Source organism: Micromys minutus (assembly GCF_963924665.1).
Source record: "Micromys minutus genome assembly, chromosome: 21".
Taxonomy (NCBI): Eukaryota; Metazoa; Chordata; class Mammalia; order Rodentia; family Muridae; genus Micromys; species Micromys minutus.
Genome location: NC_137956.1, coordinates 4,617,842 through 4,633,772, shown reverse-complemented (window position 1 = coordinate 4,633,772; position 15,931 = coordinate 4,617,842). Strand labels below are relative to the sequence as shown.

The following is a 15,931-nucleotide window of genomic DNA, read 5'->3' as shown; positions in this document are numbered from 1 at the left end:
TTTGATTATTTCTTGCCGTCTACTCCTCTTGGGTGTATCTGCTTCCTTTTGTTCTAGAGCTTTTAACTGTGCTGTCAGGTTGCTAGTGTATGCTCTCTCCAGTTTCTTTTTGGAAGCACTCAGAGCTATGAGTTTTCCTCAGTACTGCTTTCATTGCATTCCATAGGTTTGGGTATGTTGTGTTTTCATTTTCATTGAATTCTAGAAAATCCCTAATTTCTTTCTTTATTTCTTCTTTGACCCTGCTATTGTTTAATAGAACATTGTTTAGTTTCCATGTGTATATGGGCTTTTTGTTGTCTTTGCTGTTATTAAAGACCAGCCTTAGAATATGGTGATCTGATAGGATGCATGGGAGTATTTCAATATTCTTATATCTATTGAGGCTTGTTTTGTGACCGATTATATGGTCAATTTTGGAGGTGCCATGAGATGCTGAGAAGGTGTATTCTTTTGTTTTAGGATGATATGTTCTATAGATGTCTATTAATTCCAATTGGTTCATAACCTCTGCTAGTTTCACTGTGTCCTTTGTTCCGTTTCTGATTCCATGATCTGTCCATTGATGAGAGTGGGGTGTTGAGGTCTCCCACTATTATTGTGTGGGGTGTAATGTATTTTTTGAGCTTTAGGAGACTTTCTTTTATGAATATGGATGCTCTTGTATTTGGAGCATATATGTTAAGGATTGAGAGTTCCTCCTGACAAATTTCCCTGGTAATGAGTAAAAAGTGTCCTTCCTTATCTTTTTTGATAACTTTTGGTCGAAAATCTACTTTATTCGATATTAGAATGGCCACTCCAGCTTGCTTCTTGGAGCCGTTTGCTTGGAAGGTTGTTTCCCAACCTTTTACTCGGAGATAGTGTCTGTCTTTGTCTCTGAGATGAGTTTCCTGTATTCAGGAAAATGTTGGATCCTATTTATGTATCCAGTCTGATAGCCTATATCTTTTTTATTGGTTAATTGAGTCCATTTATGTTAACAGATATTAAGGAATAGTGGTTGCTGTTTCCTGCTATTTTTGCTTTTAGAGGTAGAATTGTGCCTGTGTGTCTTTCCTCTTTTGGTTTTCTTGCTTAGGTATTTTCTTGTTTTTACTAGGATGTAGTTTCCTACTTGTATTGGGTTTTCCACCTATAATTTGTTGTAGTGCTGGGTTTTTGCTCAGATAGTGTGTAAATTTAGTTTTGTCTTGGAATATCTTGGTCTCTCCATCTATGGTGATTGAGAGTTTTGCTGGGTATAGCAGCCTAGGCTGACACTTGTGTTCTCTTAGGGTCTTCATGATGTCTGTCCAGGCTCTTCTAGCTTTCATAGTCTCTGTTGAGAAGTCGGGTGTAGTTCTGATTGGTTTGCCTTTATATGTTACATGTCCTTTTTCCCTTACTGCTTTTAGTATTCTTTCTTTGTTTTGAACATTTGGTGTTTTGACTATTATGTATCAGGAAGAATTTCTTTTCTGGTCCAATCTATTTGGAGTTCTGTAGCCTTCTTGCATGTTCTTGGTCATCTCATTCTTAAGGGTAGAGAAGTTTTCTTCTACAATTTTGTTGAAGATATTTACTGTGCCTCTTAGTTCATATTCTTCGCCCTCTTCTATTCCTATTATCCTTAGGTTTGGTCTTCTCATTGTGTCCTGGATCTCCTGGATATTTTGGGTTAGAAGCTTTTTGGCTTTTGCATCTTCTCTGACTGTTTTGTCTATGTTTTCCATGTTGTCTTCGGCCCCTGAGATTCTCTCTTCCATCTCTTGTAGTCTGTTGGAGATGCTTGCATCTGTGACTACTGATTTCTTTTTTAGGTTTTCTACCTCCAGGGTTGTATCTTTTAGTGTTTTCTTTATTTTTTCCATTTCCATTTTAAATTCCTTCTTCAATTCCTTCATCTCTTTGGTTCTGTTTTCCTCTAGTTCTTCGATTTCTTTGAGTGTTTTTCTTGTTTCCTCTTTAAAAGGTTCTATTTCTTTATGCTTTTCCTCCTGTTCTTGTTTAAGGATCTCTATCATCATCTTGAGGTATGATTTCAGTTCTGAGTCTTCTTTTTCTGGAGTGTTTGGCATTCCGCTGTTGCTGTGATAAGAGATCTGGGTTCTGGTGTTGCCAGGTTGTCTTGGTTTCCCTTGGGTACATTTTTTTTGCTTTCCTCTTGCCATCTTGTTGTCTGTGATTGGTTTCTGTCTCTCCCGTGTACCTGGTCTGTGTCCCTGGATCTCCGCTGTTCCCAGTGGTAGATAACCTGAGCATTTTTTCTGCACACAGGGCCCTTCGGGTGGATACCAAGTCCCTAATGCAGAGTTCCTACTCCCCTAAACCAATCTGGAGGGTGCACTTTTTGGACACTGGACCTAGAACCTCTCTGTACCCCAGCTACTCACAGAGCAGTCTCACCAGGCCTGCGTCCCTGGGCCTCAGCTGTTCCTGGTGGCAGATGGCCTGAGCGCTTGTTCTACATGCACGGGCCTTCTGGGTGGAAACAGAGTCCCTACAGCAGAGTTCCTGCTCCCCTGAACCAATGGGGGGGGGCGTGCTTTCCGGGCGCTCAGCCTAGACCTCTCTGCGCCCTGGCTACTCTCAACACAGTCTTACCAGGCCTGTGTCCCTGGATCTCCATTGTTCCTGGTGGTCCAAAATTTATTTTTTGAAAACTGCAATTTGAAAGTCATTGACCAAACTACTTCTCATTACCTTAGGCAAACGTCTGTAGAATGAACTTTGTAACTTCAAGTAAGGTTTCACACACAACAATTTCTAGCTCAAGTAACTAGCCATGATCCTCCCTGATCTTTTATCCTGAATGGCCAAAAGACTCCAACTTGGTAACAACAGAATGATGCTATGATTTGAATAATAATAATAAAAAATGTTCTCCAGCTATGAATCATATAATAACCCAATGACTTGTAAATAGAAAATGTTCTAGCTATTTCTGTGCCTATATTGGTAAGACTTGTACCTTTCTTGTCAACAGCCAAGTTGGTTTTACTGCCAAGTGTAACAATATAGAGATAAATATCTTATGTTTTCAAAAAAGAAAGTAAATTCTAAGGGACTCTACTGTTGCTCAGAAAGAAAGAAAAGGAGAAAGAGATAAATGAGTAAATGTTGGACAGAGCTTGAGAAGACCCTCAAGCCTCTGCATGTATGCATACTGATGTGCACATATACCACTAAAAGAACTTTTAAAATTCCTTTAGTCATTTATTTACACTTTTTAAAGAGAACTTGTTTAGAAAACATATTTAAAACATTAAACAGTATTAAAAAGGCCACTTTGCACAATTTTAAAAAGAAGCAATAAAGCACATATCTGTAAGTACTAAGCACTGACTCAGCACTTCTGGCTTTCTATTGTCAGCCACCTGGTCAAAGAGGTAAGCAGATGTGTAGATTGTCCTGAAGCTGTTTGTATTTTAATATTAATTCCACTTTCCCCCAAAAGCACTGGCTAATCATGTGACTCCAACTGAACCTTCTCATTTTAATTAGTAAAATAAAGGAAAGTCAGTAATTGGGCGGGGTGAGGGAAGTAGAGGGGGCTGAGAGGTTGAAAGAAGGTCCTAGGACAGAGGTTAGCGTTCCTGGGAACATAGAGCTTCCCACGGACCAGCTGGACCCAGGTGGGATTTATTGGTGTTAAAAAGCTATGAACATTAAGGATTTTATAGGTCTAATATCTCATATAGAAGGGCAGTTTGTATCTTCGTCTATTTGATGCAATCTTGATGTGTAGAGAATTTATGGATTGAGAGTTAAATATATGAACCTGTATGAAAAGCTATCAGGCTGTAGAGTTGTGTTTGTGTGGGATTTGGGGGTACAGAAATACCCCAGGACAGAGGTGGAGAACAGGCAGTAGAAAACTGCCAAGGGAAGGGAATTGCACAGATGAGTTGGGCCATGGTGGCAGCTCAGACTGGGCACCAGAGGAGCATGCGGCTCCAAACTAAAATTGGGTCTGAAGAGTGAGACCTCAGGACCAGTAAAGAGATAAACCGTTAATTACTTTTTAATCTTTACTGCAACACAGATGAATATGTTTAGAGAAGCAGGTCAAAAAGCAGAGTAGGTAAAAAACTCATACTTGTGCTTTGCAACTGTATGTATACAGACAGCTTCAAGGTCCAAAGCATTCAATACACAGTGACAAACTGAGTCTTGATTAGATCGATTAAAAACCACACTAGAACATTATGTATGCAGTTATTCAAATAGCCGAGTTCTCAAAAGAAGCTTATCATTCAAAAATGCAAAAATTCTTCACTAATAAGGATAGTTCAATGACGTGTACACATACACACAATTTACACCTAAGGCACTGCTACAGGTTTTGTTAGTTTTGAGATAAGATCCTAATAAGTAACTCTGGTTGATCTAGAAGTCACAGAGATCTGCCTGTTAAAGACACTTAGCACCATGCACAACTTATAATGTATTTTCATTGAATCAAACTCACAAAACTCCATAAAACAAAACTGAACATAATCTAAAACTATTTTGTACTTTCAGTACCATAAATAACACAAGGAAGAAATAAATAGCATAGCAAATTACAGAAAATAATGTTAAATTATAAATATTAGAAAACAAAAATGAAAAATACTCAAAGCTCAGCATATGAAAAAGTACACTACAAAGACTAGCAACTGCACAGTGGAAGCATATGAGAGCTGGCCGACTTTTATAGCACTAGCTTTATGTTGAAGTGTTATATAGGAATAAATAGCTGTTTGATTGTCTTTTAGATCATGTGGTGCTGCTCCTTTTGAAATCCCTCTGTAGTCTATGTATGTAGACGTCAACATTCACTACTAGATTTCTGCATCTACTCTCATGCCATGATTCTGTGTTGTTCCATGGTAACAGTAGTGGTACGTATATATGTGGTGTATGTTTATATGTGCTATATGTATATACATGATATATGTATATACATACTATGTGTACATACATGCTGTATACATACATGTGCTATATGTATATATGTGGTGTTTATATGAGCTATATGTATATGTGTGGTGTATGTATATATGTGGTATATGTATATATGTGCTGTGTGTATATGTGTGTTGTATGAATATATGTGCTGTATGTTTATGTGTGCTGGATGTATATATGTACTATATGTATATATGCTTGCATGTCCACAGGAGTTCAACATTGGGAGTCTTTTCAATCACTCTCCACCTGTTCATTCTCGTGCTCTCTTGCACTGTCTCTGTCTCTCTGTCTCTCTGTCTCTCTCTGTCTCTCTCTCTCTCCTTCCTTTTCTTTCTTTCTTTCTTTTTAAATGTGTGGGTGTTTTACCTAAATATATGTCTGTAAGCCACTTGCATGCCTGGTGCTTGTTGAGGCCAGAACAAAAGTACTGACTGTCCTGGAACTGAAGTTACAGGCAGTTGTGAGTTATTGTGTGAGTACTGGAATAGAGCCTGGGTCCTCTGGAAAAGCAGCCAGTGTTCTTAACCACCAAGCCACCTATCTTAATGATGACACTTACTATTATCACCACCACCAAACAACAATCAACCAACACACACTACCACTACCTTTGTGTGTGTGTGTGTGTGTGTGTGTGTGTGTTTAGGGTCTCTTGCTGATTCAGTTGGACCATCTATCCAAAAGTCCTTCTGTCTCTCTCACCTCCCCAAAGCTGGGAAGACAGGTGTAAGCTGTCTGTTCTAGTTTATTATATGTATGCTGGGCGCCCACTCAAAGACCATCATGTTTGCAAGATGACTGAATTATTTCCACAGCACTCTTCTCTTAGTGCTGGAAAATCCATTTGAAATACACTCATGTACAGATCACAAAATTGGCACATAATATACTGGTGATTCAAAATGCAACACTATAGAATAAATGTCTTCTTATCCTACACTGCACATAATTATTTTCAATCTTTTTAAAAGTTTATTTTTTATAGGATATTCTCTGTCTTTACATTTCAGATGTTATTCCCTTTCCCCCAATCCCATCCCTCTCCCCTCCCACTGCCTCTATGAAAATCCCTCGCCCAACCACCCTCTCCCACCTCAGCGCCTTGACATTCCCCTACACTGGGAAAACCAGCCTTCACTGGACCAAAGGCCTCTCCTCCCATTGATGCCAGACAATGCCATCCTCTGCTGCATATGCACCTGGAGCCATTGGTCTCTCCATGCGATCTCATTGGTTGGTGTTTTAGTCCCTGGAAGCTTTGGTGGGTTTTGTTAGTTGATAATTTTGTTCAAAAACAAAAAACAGCCTTGTTTTGTTTTGTTGTTTTAGGCAGGGTCTCCCTATGAAGTTAAGGCTGATTTAAAACTTACTGTGCAGTCTAGGCTGGCCTCAAACTCATGGTTCCCCCTTCCCCCACTGAAATACAGTTTTAAAACAAAACCTTTTTAAAGTTTTAAATTCCCTTACCTGGAATTTGCCTTTCTACTCCTTACTTTACAAATGCATGTGCAAGCACATGCATGCACGCACGCGCGCGCGCGCACACACACACACACACACACACACTCACACACACAGAATTTTTGTTTTGAAGATTTAATTTTGTGGAGCAGTGCTGTTTTGGAGGGGAGCGATAGAGCCTTGCCAAACTGCACAGGCTGGCTTCACACTCTTGAACTGGACTCCCGTACCTCCGCCTCCTAAAGCAATTAAAACTACCCCACTATACATTACTATGCATTATTTATAAATTTTTGCTATTTTAGACCTTAAAGATTTTGATCTTTAGGAATATTTCAGTGTTTGGTACCATGTCATCTGAGATTAGGATGAGCATTAGTTTTCACCAATACACTGTTATGGGTGCAGGCTAGGTATTTCATTATTAATCCTAAAATAATAACATTTACTAAGTATTTTACTTCCTCCTTTACTGATAAAAGATTTGAGTTAATACACTTATACATATAAACACATCTACTTGTAACACAGTGCAATTACATATACTTGATATTACAGTGGATTTCTAGTCTTCATGTAGTAGCCAAATACGTGTCAGTGTTCAGAGTATATCACATTGCCTAAATGAGCTACCATCCGCAGGAATTGAGAGAAAGTCAGTAGAAATTTATCAGAACCAATGTCTAACAGGTTGTCACTCCTCAGAGTTGAAAGGCAGCCTAAAATTAGTAATAAAATCTCCATGCTTCTACTTCTCTGTGAAAAGATTACAACTATCTATAATCAAGAATATGTGTTTAACAAAGGAGGTGGGGGCTTACTCTGACTGTTGCCTGTCTATGGCTCCTGTTCCCCTCTTTGGGCTGCCTTATTTAGCCTCCGTGGGAGGATATACCTAGCCCTGCAATCACTTGAAGTGCCAGGGTAGGTTGGTAACAGGGAGGACCTCCCCTTTCTCAGAGGGGGATGGAGGGACAGGGGAAGGGCCTGTGAAGGCAGAACTGAGAAGAAACAGGATGTAAATAAATTAATTAATAAAATCAGCTCCTCAAAAGTCCATCATCAGGCAAAGGTTAAGACCATCTTTACTTTCATCATGAAGTCAAGAGCAACCTACTGTTAGGAAGATAATCATCCGCCCTGCTCATTTCAGAAAGTATTTAGTAAGTATTTATCCACTTCATGCCTTGGATTATTAAAATAGCCATTAGATTATACCAGTGACTATCCCATATACCACAGGAATTCAAAGTCACTTCCTGTTATTTATTTTTAGATCTTGACTCACTCTCGCATCATCCATCACAATTCTTTGAAACTACACCATTCACATTGGTGATCCCTCCAGTATATTTAAATCTTTTCTCTAGTCCATAATTTTACTTTTTAACTTCTCATTACTGATAAACTCTTTACGTCCTCAGTATCCTATCTTCTGTTAACCATTACTTGTCTACACAATCCCTCCATTCAAAAACAATAAATCTTTTAACTCACCAGTGCCTATCATCCTGTACACTATTATAGGGCACTTTTCTCCTCCTTATTCAGTTTATATGCCATCAAAGATAATTACTCACAGAATTTACCCTTAGTTCCCTTGTCCCCTAGATCCTACTCCCTTGACTCCTAACCAAATCCCTTTTAAATTCAACCCTTTACCCATACCTCTGGAAAGCAGGGCTTTCTCAGTCCAAGATCATGACCTGTACCTAACACAGCTGGACACAGGATGAAAATCCTGCTCCAAAGTCCATTTTCAGTTTCTCTCACACACAACTAGGTCAGGGAGACCTCATGTTGTACAGTAGCACAGGCCATAAAACTGATCCTACAAACTTCTCAAACTCGCTAGAAAAAATTATAACCATTACAATGTTTAAAGACTTTTGTCAAAAGACTCAAACTTTCTAATGTTATCAACGCATATAGGAATGAGGAATAATAAAAGTATTATTTATTTACTTAATATACAATAATTTTAAAAAACTAAAATTAGTATTTAAATAAGTAGTGTTTTTCTCTTTGTAAATTATATTTGACATAAATTATTTTGAAAACTTGTTAGGGCAAGAAAAAATTCCAAGGCAACAAAACACTATTATATGTTTCAAATTCTTGAGCAAAAAATTCTCATGACAGAAAAAGGACAGAGGCCAAGTATAAATTTTTTTTTGTAGACTATTTTTCCTGGCCACCACATTAACCACCAAAAAAAAAAGGAACAATGACATTTTCTCTGTAAAATTACTGACAATATAATCCCCGTTTCTAGAAAAAGCCTTTGTTCAATTAATGAATAAGTACTCATTGAAATGCAAAATCATAGGATACACTGCAGCTCCCAGAAAAGGCCAAACAGTGATTCTTTCAAAAGAATGAGCAGTGAGTGGAGAACATTAGCCAGTTTCAAACAAAGATCTGCTTAGAGCTCCTGCCTTTACTCCAGTTCCAGTACATGCAAACCTTTTGCTTTTGTTTTGCTGTAGGAAACACAAATATAAATAACACATATATTATGGCACCACCTCACACAGGAAGTAAGTAGTTGACTCTCAATTATCCACTCTACTAAAGCAGGATATTTATAATTTGAATTATCTGCCCAGCGCCACCAGTCGCAAACTCCACTAACAGCTTCACCACCATAAGGGCAGTACCTCTATGTAGTTAAGGTCTAGGGTCTTCACCAGGGCTCTCTAATAGACAAAGGCATTCTAAAATCTAGTAATGTACCATTAATCAAACTCAATTAAATAACTCAATCCTTAATATGAACTGAAATTTAAGTAGAATAATTCCATAAACAACAGATACTATATGAAAACTGTTGTCATATCACCAACATGTTCCTTAACTAAGAAAATTTCTATTTATTCCAAAGTTGAAATAACAATAACCAAGAGGAGAAAGAACAAAGAATGTAAAGGTAGAGAAGGCCTCCAAAATCTTCTCTGCAATTCCAGTGTGAGAGGGCCTCTTTCCCCTATGATCTATCCCCAACCTCAGACCCAGCTGTGTAAGGTTGGGAAGGATGGGAAGAGCAGCGGACACACAGCATTCAACTTCCAGGAAACAGGTGGGAGAGGTGACTCAAGCATATCTAACCTCACCCTAGCCTTTAGGAACAAAAGATTAGTGCTGGCAGGCAAGGATCATGGGAGTCAGCAACAGGGGAAATTTTGCTGTATAGTGATCAATTATAAACAGAATCACTAGACTTTGAAGTCTAAAGGATGAACTTTTGCTGTATTCACCACTGTATACCAGGACCTAAAGAGAGGATCAGCCATTCAAATGTCATTTAAGAAATAAAGTGATCATATAAACCTGTTAATGGAGTATTTGCTGAAGGCTCAAAAGCAGTGGGATAAACCTAGCAGGAATTAGGTCACTAGAAACAAGCACTGAAGAAGATAACTGGATCCAAGCCCTTTCCTGTCACTTTCTCTGAATTCCCAGAGAATGTAAGGTGAACAATATTCACCTGGCTCCCCACTATAATATATGGTCTATTGCTCCCAGAGGCACAAAACAATAGGGCAAACAAACCACTGACTGAAACCCCAGAACATAAGACAAACTAAATCCTTTCTCTAAAAGCTTTAAAAAAAAAAAAATCACAAGTAGCAGTATAAAACTAATACAAAAACTGTGGATTGTAAATCTTCCAACTCAAGTTCATAAGACTACTTTTAACACATTGTTTATGTTCATCTATACTACCTGGGATACCCATCTGTCCACAATGCCTCCAAGACAAAGCCAAGGTTTAGTTCTTGGGCTTTTTGTTTTTCTTTTTAAATTTTCTTTCCTCAGGTTTCTCAAGCTAAGACAGGCAAATTTTAGATAGATGGGTGGAAGGATGGATGGGTGGGTGGGTGGGTGGATGGATGGATGGATGGAGTGAGTGAGTCACAATCAGGCAACAGCTTCTATAATCACAGATTATTTTCTCTGGCAGTCTAGCAAAGACCTTTGTCTTGAGGTTCAAATCCAGTGTCACAATCCCCAGGAAGCCCTTCTATATCCAACTAAGGATTCCTGAGATAGTTCTACCCTCCTTGTTTTAATTACAGCATTTAGCACATTCTTTTACCAAGTGAGAATTTGCTATTTAAAAAACCTAATCTTTCCTGTACATTCATAAACCAATATTTAAATTTAATTTTCAACCAACAGCTGGTTTCTATGGCTCTTTCTCAAAGGCATCTATCATGAAAAGACATATATTTAAAAACAACAACAACAACAATAACAAAAATACAACTTCAAAAGCCTCCTGCTGGCCATCATTCTATCAACAATGACTAGGAAATTATCTACCATTTCTAAATTGCTTCTCCAAAAAGTATGTTTTAAATCTCTGTTTTACAGATTAACACAAAAGACAAATTGAAATCAAGAACTGAATTAGAATTATGGTTCAGCAGAACTTGCCCATAACATATACAATACCTACTCCTTAAAAATTAAAAAGAAAAAATTTTTAAAGTGGCCAGATGCCTTGACTAATGTGTTAATATTATCCTGAGTTGTATTAACTTATGTGCCAATAATCAAAAGAAAAAAAATAATTTTTAAAATGAACACAGTTGTAAAATTTTATGATTGTTTTTTAAAATTCAGTCTTCTTACTAACAAACTGGATATTCACAAAGATTTCACCACATTGTACTGGAAACTGCATTTAAAATTATACCCAACTATAATACTATAACATCCACGTTGTATGATGAATTAATTTCTGCTCTTTTTATTGATGTTGCTTATTTATTTAACACAGGGTCTCATCATATAGCCCAGACTGTCCTAGAACTCACTATGTAGTTCAGTCTGACCTCAAATTCACAATCCTCCTGCCTGCCTCAAGCTCCTGAGTGCTAGACTACACACATGAGCCACAACGTCCTGCTAATTTAATCTTTTTGTTGCCAAACAGAATCATGAGAAAGTTCTTAGAAGAACAAAAATTTCAGTGTTATTTTTAGAGCTGTTTTATAACAGGTCTTTGATGTTTTTAAATCACTTTGTGCTTCTGAAATAATGCATTATATTTTATTGTAGCTATATTTTATTTCATTTATATATATATATATATAATACAGATACATATGGCAACAAATTAGAAAATGTCTTGATCTAAAATTTTCTCAACAAGTCCTACTTGTATAATTCCTGACTAGACTAAATTCTTTTTTAACTACTTTTTGTTTGTATGTTGTTGTTTATTTGTTGTGTTCATTGGTTATTGGTTTTTGAGACATGGCTTGATTCTGTTGTTTGGGCTGTGCCTATGAAACACAGGCTGGATTTCATCTTGGAATCTTTCTTACTCAAATTACCTATATGCTGATTACAGACATTCTTCATATACCTGTGTTCTTACCTAAATTTTTAAGCATATTAGATTTCTACTTAACTATCATTTTTAAAATAACTGCCATGTCTCATGGCTTTCTCAATTTTTCCACCTGTAAAATGGTTGGAGAAATTTATATTTCCCAGAGGTGAATTGGGAAAGGAGAGCACAAACAACAAAAACCACCTCTCTAACTGACATTTTAAAGATATTACAAGTAATATACCCAAGACTCCATAAATAATGGAAATCCACATCTTGAAAGAGTAAATCAAAGTTCTAAATAGCTCCATTTTTAAGTTAATGAAATTATGTGCTTTCTCACAGAAGCAAAAGAAAAAGAAGACATATACAGCTATAGCTAACACATGCTAAGAGGAAGGACACCTACATTCCTAGGAGAGACAGACAAATTTCCATACACAGGAAAATACATAAGAAACAATAACTCTAAGTGAAAGAATAAACCAAATATATTCTATATAGCTTTATACGTTTAATTAAAAGGTTTTAAAATTCATTTTTATGAAAGTATAATATGAAAAAAAAATGACAGACTTCTGCCTCAGTGTATACAGAAGGTTCCAAGGAAAAACAGTCAGGCATTCCTAAAATCTATGCATATCAAAATTACTACCAGAAGGCTAGAAAGATGGCTCAGCGGGTAAGGGCACTGACTGTTCTTCCAGAGGTCCTGAGTTCAATTTCCAGGAATAACATGGTGGCTCACAACCATCTGCAATGGAATCTGATACCCTCTTCTGATGTCTCTAAAACAGCTACAGTGTACTCATATACACAAAATAAATAAACAATTCCTTAAAAATATACTATTAAAATTCACCAGACAGTGGTTTTTCTACTTCTTCAAAATAAACTGTGCTAGCAGTCAGAGAGCTAAGTGGCATTTTTACCTTGTCATAAGTGTGATATTTAAGTGTGATAAGCAGTTTCTTACTGCTGCAATGGAGAACTGAGCATATGTTATTTCTAAGGTGGTAACTGTGTGTAGTAAGCAGCATCTCATCCAGGTGTGTATCAAAGCACCTGGAGAGGCTGCTCGGTATTTCTGCTGAAAAGGTATCATCTAATGTTCTCTAGAACAAAAACATTTCTACAGGGATTTATACACTTATGCCAATAGGTATTCAGAAAGCATGGCTAAATTATCAGAACCTTTATATAACTTCGCTTATACATACCTACAGTATACAAATAAGCAAACAGCACTTCAGTTGTGAAAATAAATTATTAGCACTAAGCTAATTATGTAAAAATAATAACGTGCATTAAGAAGCATACCCTTTCTTCTCATTAGTTGAGGGAGAAAAAAGAAACGCAAGAATACATTTTGGTCTAACATAGCAATAGATGCAAAAGAATAATTTTTGGAAGAGGTGTACATTTCAAAAAAGGCCCAGTAATCCTAGTAGTAAAGGGTAATGAGGACTTTACTGTTTCTTCCCATGGGTACATGACACAGAAGATGATATCCACAAGTCACATAAGATTCTAAGTCTTCCTTTCCTCACCTATAAAAATAGGAATAATGCTTGCTTATACCTCACAGAGCCTTGGAGGATGAAATAATTAACAAAGAATTTTATCTAGTGCCAAGCAACATTAAATCATAACTACCCTTCTAATTAGTGCTGTTTCTTTTAGGATCACCAACACCCAGAGTTTAAGTGGTCAATTAAAAGTAAATTTACTTGTCAATACCCTAGAATTGGAGTAGGTAAACTACAGTTTGCAAGACAAGTAAGTCCAACTCTGTACTGGCTGGTTTTGTGTCAACTTGACACAAGCTGGAGTTATCACAGAAAAAGGAGCCTCAGTTGAGAAAATGTCTCCATGAGATCCAGCTGTAAGGCATTTTCTCAACTAGTGATAAAGGGGGGAGGGCCCAGCCCATTGTGGGTGGAGCCATCCCTGGGCTGGTAGACCTGGGTTCTATAAGAAAGCAGGATGAGCAAGTCAGGGGAAGCAAGCCAGTAAGTAACATCCCTCTGTGGCCTCTGCATCAGCTCCTGTTTCCTGACCTGCTTGAGTTCCAGTCCTGACTTCCTTTGGGAATGAATAGCAATGTGGAAGTGTAAGCTGAATAAACTCTTTCCTCCCTAACTTGCTTCTTGGTCGTGATGTTTGTGCAGGAATACAAACCCTGACTAAGACAAACTCCCTATTTTTGATTGGCATTTACTAAAAATGGTTTTTATATTGTGTGTGGTGCACATGTGGGGTGGGTGGTACATGAATGCAGGTGCATACCAAAGCCAAAACTGGATACTGGGTGTCTTCCTGATAACTCCCTATTTTATTTATGGTCAAAGTCTCTTGGTGAACCTGGGGCCACCAATTCTGGATAGTCTAGCTATCTCTACCTCCCAAATGTTGCTGCTACACCTCTCAGGCTTTTGTGTGGGTAATAAGATAGCCTTCACACTTGTGCTGGGATTACTTTTACCCACCTAACCATCTCCCCTGTCCTAACAACTCTGCTTTTCATATAAATAAAGTTTAAAATACATCGAATAAAGATGTTGTAACAAACCTATTCATTTCATGTTAATGAAAGGTGATAAAAATTTTGATAGGGCTGGAGAGATGGCTCAGTGGTTAAGAACACTGACTGCTCTTCTAGAGGTCCTGAGTTCAAATCCCAGAAACCACATGGTGGCTCATAACCATCTGTAATGAAATCTAATGCCCTCTTCTGGTGTGGGGAAAGAAAGAATATTTATTTATTACATATAATAAATAAATCTTTAAAATAATTTTATAAGCTGTTGCTTCCTATATACCCATCTTGACAATTAACAGAGAAGTTATAAGAAAAATCATCTTACACATAACTACCTTTAAATTTTAGTACTACTACTGATGTTTAGAAAGAAATATTGACATAAGATATTTGGAAGTTATAATGAGATATAACAAGGGGGAAGGGTAAATGTAAAGAAAAGCAAAACATATGTACACCACAGAGATACACAGAAGGAAGAACAAAGGAGAGAGAAGACACCTCAGAAGTCATAAGCAGCACAAAACCACAGGGAAGCTTATGGCAAGAACAAAGCTCAGGGAGCAGCAGTCACAGTGCCAAAGGGAGAAATAGCAACCTGTCCAATCACGCTTCTCAACTTTCTTGTCCAGAAAGAACTGGTCCAAGTCTGAAGACACATGCTAAGGGACCATATTTCAACATTTTATTAGAAATTCATCAAGATCTGATTTACTTGAATATTAAATGGGCAAACCCCACAGAACCTGAATTTATAGGAAAATACACTGTAATATTGGAGATAAAACTGCAAAAAAGCCTAAGTTTATGAGAAAATTTCAAGGAAAAGCACAAGTCCAGTGAAGAAAAATTCTGTCAGTAGAAAGGAAAGCAAAGAGACCCACATTCCAACTTATGGGAGGAGGACTATGGCTTAGATGCCAAAAGAAATTCCAAGAGTAGTATTGGAAAGGTATCAAGTAAGGATGACTGAAGACACAAGCAAAGCAGCATTAATAAATCCAAGAGACAGAAAACAAAAACAATCATAAACACATCCTTGAGTAAAGCTGGCTACCCTCCCACAGCGGTTCACCATCAGCATCAACAAGCTTGGGCAGAAGAAAACACAGAACAGTCAGAGCTAATGGAGCAAAAAAGCAAAATAGTTCACACTTGCCAGTGTATTACTAAGCACAAGAATGAAACATGAATAATAAATCCTGCAGAAAAGAAAATGAAAGCAAAAGAGGACTGCCAAGTCAAGAAAACAAGCAAAACTAGAGAAACTAGCCTGGCTACATTAAAACAAAACAAAACAAAAAAAAAAAAAAAAAAAAAAAAAAAAAAAAAGGAAAGTATTCAAGATGCATAGATGTATTTCTGAGTTACTTTAATGGCAAATTCTCACAATTGAATAACCACAGAAACACAAACAATGACAGAATTAAAAATATAAATTTTAATTTCCCATCCTTAAACATAGAAAAAGAATTATCTCAACAAATCCATGAAAAGCCTGGAATCTTACACTAAGCTGTGGTCATGTCATTATTTCAAGATCCTAAAGAGAAGCACTCAATGGATTTAGAAATTAGAAAAATCCTATGATATTACACAAATATTCATACAGAAATGGCTATCTGAAGCTAAGAAATTGTTGTGCC

General features: G+C 37.2%; 1 protein-coding gene across 1 annotated transcript in view; it reads right to left on the bottom strand.

Moving 5' to 3' along the window:
- The window catches only part of ADAM10 (ADAM metallopeptidase domain 10), a 103,435-nt gene that overhangs the window by 44,945 nt on the left and 42,559 nt on the right, over positions 1-15,931 (bottom strand). The gene's annotated exons all lie outside the window — the stretch shown is intronic.